This window comes from Linepithema humile, unplaced genomic scaffold, assembly GCF_040581485.1.
Source record: "Linepithema humile isolate Giens D197 unplaced genomic scaffold, Lhum_UNIL_v1.0 unplaced_2, whole genome shotgun sequence".
Taxonomy (NCBI): domain Eukaryota; kingdom Metazoa; phylum Arthropoda; class Insecta; order Hymenoptera; family Formicidae; genus Linepithema; species Linepithema humile.
In genome coordinates this window covers 373,015-379,101 of record NW_027124986.1, presented here as the reverse complement: position 1 = coordinate 379,101, position 6,087 = coordinate 373,015, and the positions used below count along the sequence as shown (strand labels likewise).

General features: G+C 30.9%; 2 long non-coding RNA genes across 3 annotated transcripts; both read right to left on the bottom strand.

Moving 5' to 3' along the window:
• Positions 1-55: 55 nt before the first annotated feature.
• On the bottom strand, positions 56-3,422 carry LOC137001847 (uncharacterized). Of its 2 annotated transcripts, XR_010891685.1 has the most exons (4): positions 2,577-3,422; positions 2,049-2,277; positions 1,731-1,892; positions 56-344 (listed from the first exon to the last, which is right to left on the bottom strand). It is a non-coding gene; the product is annotated as an uncharacterized lncRNA (long non-coding RNA). The 2 variants fall into 2 exon arrangements; XR_010891684.1 differs by lacking the exon at positions 56-344 and having other exon boundaries at positions 1,565-1,892.
• Positions 3,423-4,330: 908 nt separating this feature from the next.
• LOC137001846 (uncharacterized) lies at positions 4,331-6,087 on the bottom strand. Its single transcript, XR_010891683.1, has 2 exons — positions 5,190-6,087; positions 4,331-4,894 (listed from the first exon to the last, which is right to left on the bottom strand). It is a non-coding gene; the product is annotated as an uncharacterized lncRNA (long non-coding RNA).

The window sequence follows — 6,087 nt, the reverse complement described above, 5'->3', positions numbered from 1 at the left end:
TTTTTTTTAATATTAAAAAATAAAATATACAAAATATATACAATATTTTAAAGATTTAAAGAATAAAATGTCTTGTTCACTATCTCACTTACCAGAGAGAAAAATTATCGTTAAAAATTCTGAAGTCTACAAATACAGAGGTTACAAATTCTCAGCAATTCCCCGATTTCACTCGTTCAACAGCCAAACACTAACGATTGCAAAAGACTGAATGTCGAGATGACTGACTTGGACGACGATATTATTTTTTCCTGGAAGTTTGTGGCTTACCAAAATGATTATCATTTTGACTATAATGTTGCCCATATCCGTTGACAAATAAGTTTCTGGAAAAACCTGTCGCACTGCGAAATTATTAATATTATCATTAAAAAAAGCAGTAAATATTACTAAAATAATACATAAAATTTATAAGGAAGATTGTTTTCTATTTTTCTTTTATGTAAGATATTATAGCGAATATAGTTTTTTAATAGCATAATATAATAATTATGATGACATGATAATTCTAGTCATTGTATATAACGTATAAATGACTTAAACAACAAAATATTTTATTTTGTGCTGTATAATTAATATTTTATTTTTAGTTTTATTAAGATTTAGACACTTATATTATCGTGTTACTATTTTATGAAAATTTTGATACTAATATTTGTTTTAACATTGGAATAATATTACGGCGCATATTACTGGGTTGATGATTGCTCTCTCGTTTTAATAACTATTTTCGACACCAGATACAAATTCACTATAAGTCATTAATCTGAGTATATTACTCAAAAATGCTCACAATATGAAAGGAAGCAATATGTATATGTAACAAATGAAAATTGACAAGATATGTTTAAAAGCGTTTGTTACACAGAATAAAATAACATGCACTTGTGTAGTAAGTAAAATTATTAAACGTACGTAATAATGTACTTGTACATTAATACATTAATTGATATAGATATTTGTGATATGATAATATGTAAATAGTATGTTATACGTTTTTGGTAGGTTTTTTCTTTTTAGAAAATATTCTTGTAATGAATAGACATGTTATTTTTATAACTTTAATGGTAAATAATAAAATAAATTTTAGGTGAAACTGCATGGCAACAAAATAATTTAGCACTTAAAAAAAAACGAATACAAAGCTTATTCAGTATTAATATAAGCAAAGAAAAAAGTATAAACCACAAAAAATGACAAGTACCAAAACGTACGAAAAGTAGAAAATGCATGCAAATTTTATACGACATTATTTTCTTTTTTAATGTACGACTTCTCTTCTCGAGTGTTCGATCTCTTCTAATAACGTTAACCAATTTAACAAACTGCGATATTCTGCGAGCTTTCCATAATCGACAAAGTTCGATTATTTCCGATTGCACACCAGCGCTGCTAATTTGTAAAAAATTACATGTTTACCTATTGGCTAATACGGATACGAATTAGATAACTCACTTTCTAACAATAACAAATTATCTTTGCATTATAATCTATAATGTGACAATTTATTTATTTCAAATAACTCAATCAACACTTTTTTTAGATTATCATACATAGGCCCACATTCATTAATAGAATTGTTAAACATGTAGTTTTCTTTACAGTGCGGTAAAATATTTGTACATACTATCTATACATATGCATCATAGATTTTTTTAGATGTTACTTTTAACTTACTTTTAACATTTTTAATGCAATAATATATGTAACTATCTTATTTAACTATTTACCGCTAACTATATTCCTATGAAGTTATAATGTGTGACTATATTATAATCTTCCTCGTATATGTATATATCAAGAGTTCTACCTTCTTTTGAGAAACTCTCCGTTGTGCGTTTTTAATAAATACATTGCTCCATTTAAAGTGCAATTTGGCACAAATTTGCAAGCTATAACAAAATGCATTATCAAATTGAGAAAAATTTGGTTTACTTAACACTATATTCATTTAATTAATAAGAGTCATATAAAAAAAAAGATAGTAAAAGAATTTTTGATTAATGTAAAATAATTATGTAGACCGTCGTGTTTAATTATGGTATTACCTAATCATAGCTGCATAATTTGGTATCAATCATATTGTTACTTATATTTGTCCATCTTCGTGACATTCTGTTTCTTTGAAAATTCGCACTTGGTAAATGTGCGAATTAATTCTCTGCGAAAATTTTGTTCTATTGCGCAGTAGAGAATAAAATTTATACTGTATTTCGTCGTGTTTAATAAATCGCATATTTCAGACATAATGGTCCAATTAATGCCATCTTTATACATCTGAAAAAATTGGTTAATTTTTTGTTGTACAGTATATTAATAGGTGTAATATTTTTGCATTCATCTTTTTCTTACGCAAATATTTATATAAAAAATTGTTGTAGGTATAGTGTCATTCATAATGTGATAATTGTAAGTAGTATAAATTGAAAAAAAAATTTTAATTTTAAAATAAAAATTAATTAATATTCTTTTATCTTATACAGAATGTAGATTTAGTGTTAAAAGATTATATATTATAGATCGGTATTATTTTAATATATATAAAAATTATTTTGTATTAAATTATTAGTACATACGTCAGACTCAATAAAGAAATGGATATGTGCAGGTAATTTCAAGAATACAAATGTGCTCGAAACAAGAATAAGCATTTTTGTGATCTTATTCTCAGGCATTTCATTTTCGGTAATCTGAGTATTCTCACTGGAAGTACCGGACGTTGAAATCAAGGTTTTGTTGATATGATTTTGCAGATAAATGTGCCATCTCGTCAGAGTATTGAAGATTATTATGATGAGTGCAGGTAGGGTAAACATTATTATAGCATTAGTCTTCACGTAAATGTTTGAATCTTGTTTGATGGACTCTGATGATACATGTTTGAATATATGAAGGACCTTTATATCTTGGTCTTTCATATTTATTGATGTACTCTCGAGGAAAACATATAAAATGCTGTAGAAAATCGCTAGTCCTATCAGCGTGATCACTACAATTTTAGCTCGGTTGACAGTGCACCAGAATTGACGTAGAAGCAGATGCTTCGTCACTATATATCGCTTGATGGTAAAGGCTATTATAAGCCACACACTCAAGAACTTTAAAAAATAGACCAAGAAATTCTCTGAGTACATTAACCAATGCAAATTATACATTTCCAATATTTCCATTATTCTGAGCCATTGTATGAATATCATGAGCGAAAAGCTGATATCGCTTATCGCTAGCACGCCCAAGTAGATGCTGGACGAGAAGGAACGCATCTTTTTACGAAAGAACACGGTAGCGGACAAACTGTTACCCAAAAGACCCAGAATAATAAATATCGGCAAATAATACTTTTTGATATTGAACGTCTCAATTGTAAGAGTATTAATAAATAGATGTTTTGAGTTAGAAATACTATAGAGATTATATATTAAATCAGTGGTAGGATAATATTTATCGAAAATATCTTCGTTACAGAAATCTTTGAATTTTTTAATTTTACTTGTGTTCACAAATATGTTGAGTCGAGCACTTTCAATGTTCTCGTTATATTGTTTAATTATTTCTTCATTTATGTTTCGGTAAATTCCTTCAAGATCATTGTTATTGTTACAAAAATTAAATAATTGTAATTCTTGTTCAGACATATTCGGGTTGGAATAATTATTGCCGAGACTATCTTTAACAAATTCCATTCTTGCGTATTGAATATGAATTGTTTGCGATAATTGCTTATAAGCGGTATAATCAAGTTACGTCTTGCCCAAAAATCTGAAAAAGTATTATAACGTTGCATATATTGTGTACTAAGATCAATAAATCTTGCATATAGTTTCTATTTACTGATATATTTTATTATATAAAATAAATTGTTTTACATAAAATACTATATATTTAAAATAAAATGTTTTATATACTATCTCACTCACCTCGTAGTCGTTAAAAATTCTGAAATCTACGAATACAGGGCTACAAGTTCTCTGCAATTCCCTGATTTCACGTTGAGCTATTAAACACTCACAATGCAAAATCCACCGAAATACTGAATGTCGAGACGACTGACTTGGATGACGATATCAGAAGACGCGGTAGTGTCTCCGGCCAAGTTCAAAAAACGACACTACTAAGTCAGGAAAAGAGACTCTTATATTAGGTCCTTGAATAAGTTCTCGCTGTTTCTTAAAAGATGGCGTAGCGGCACTCTGTGCATGGAATTTCGTACGGAAACGCATCAGCTAAGTAGTACTATATGTAACCTCAAATTCTAGTAGATACAGTTTACCACAGTGTCAACCACGTGTTTAATTACCTATTGCGAAAATGTCTACTTTTGTGCCAAATAAAGTGTTTTTGCGGGGAATTTTATTGCACTGCTTTATTCAAAAGAAATCTGCAGCTGAAGCACACAGAATTCTTGTTGAAACATATGGTGACAATGCTCTGTCGAATACGACATGCAGAGACTGGTTTAGGCGCTTTAAAAATAATGACTTTGACCTTGAAGATAAAGAACGTTCTGGAGCACCGACAAAGTTTGAAGACGAAGAAACCTAATGAAACTATCACGGGAGCTCGCTATCGACTTCAGATGATGCGTTTGAGTCGAGCTCTAAAAGAAAAGCGGCCACTATACGGGCAGAGACACGACAAAGTCATTTTGTTACATGACAATGCTCGGCCACATGTGGCAAAACCAGTCAAAACTTACCTGGAAACGCTTCAATGGGAAGTTCTACCTCACCCGCCGTATTCACCGGACATAGCCCCCTCGGATTACCACTTGTTTCGGTCGATGGCGCATGGTTTGAGCGAGCAGCGCTTCCATTCTTTCGAAGAAACCGAAAAATGGGTCGATTCATGGATTGCGTCAAAAGATGAATCGTTTTTTCGACGGGGGATTCAATTACTGCCAGAAAGATGGGAGAAAGTGGTCTCTAATGATGGACAATACTTTGAGTAAAGTTATTGTAAGCCTTATATTTTAAATTAATGTTTTTTTTTAACAAAAAAAACAGCGAGAACTTATTCAAGGTCCTAATACATATATATTATTGATATCTTGCATATAAATTTTATTTATTGATATATTTATTGAAATAATATTTTTTAAATAAAAAGAATAAAATATGCAAAATATACAAAATACATACGGAATTTTAAACATTTAAACAGTAAAATGTCTTATGCACTATCTCACTTACCAGAGAGTCGTTAAAAATTCTGAAGCCTACGAATACGGGAGTTACAAACTCTCAGCAATTCCCCGATTTCAATCGTTCAACTGCTAAACACTAACGACTGCAAAAGACTGAATGTCGAGACTACTGATTTGGATGACGATATTATTTCTTCCTGCTCGTTTGTGGCTTACGAAAATGATTAATATTTTGATTATAAGGTTGCTCATATCCGTTGACATGTAAATTCCTGCAGGAGACTGTTACTCTACTGAAGTATTTATAATGTGATGTTAAGTGAAATTATAATATTAATATAATGATACTGTTAGTTGATGTTTACTAAGTATTTTGTAAATACTTTATCTATTCTAAAACTACTCCTCTTCTCAATTCATAAAGTATACATATCAGTTGGAATAGAATCAGGAGACGCGGTAGTGTCTCCGGCCAAGTTCAAAAAACGACACTACTAAGTCAAGAAAAGAATCTCTGGCAAAGTTCAGAAAATGACACTACTAAGTCTCTTATCCTGCGCGCACAAAGTCGACTTTTCGGGGGTTTGTAGCAACTAAAATATAAAAAATTTTATAAAAACACATAGTATATCCTTAAAGGCGGCATCGTCACGACTAATTTGAGCCAAAAAAAAATTAAAATTGGTCCGGCCAACCGGAGATACAAGCGGTCAAAAAATGATGTTGGTAATGCAAAAATTAAGAAACGTCGTCTCCTTATTCTTCTCCTATGTCCGCAGGGGCGGATGAAGAATTTACGGGGCCCAGGATATTATCATTATCATTAAAATTTACGGGAATTTCTCGCACCAGGTGCCAAGAGTCGACGATTTCGACTTTTCCGAGTTGCGCTACGGGAATTCCTCGCACCAGGTGTCAAGGGTCGACGAATTCGACTTTCACGA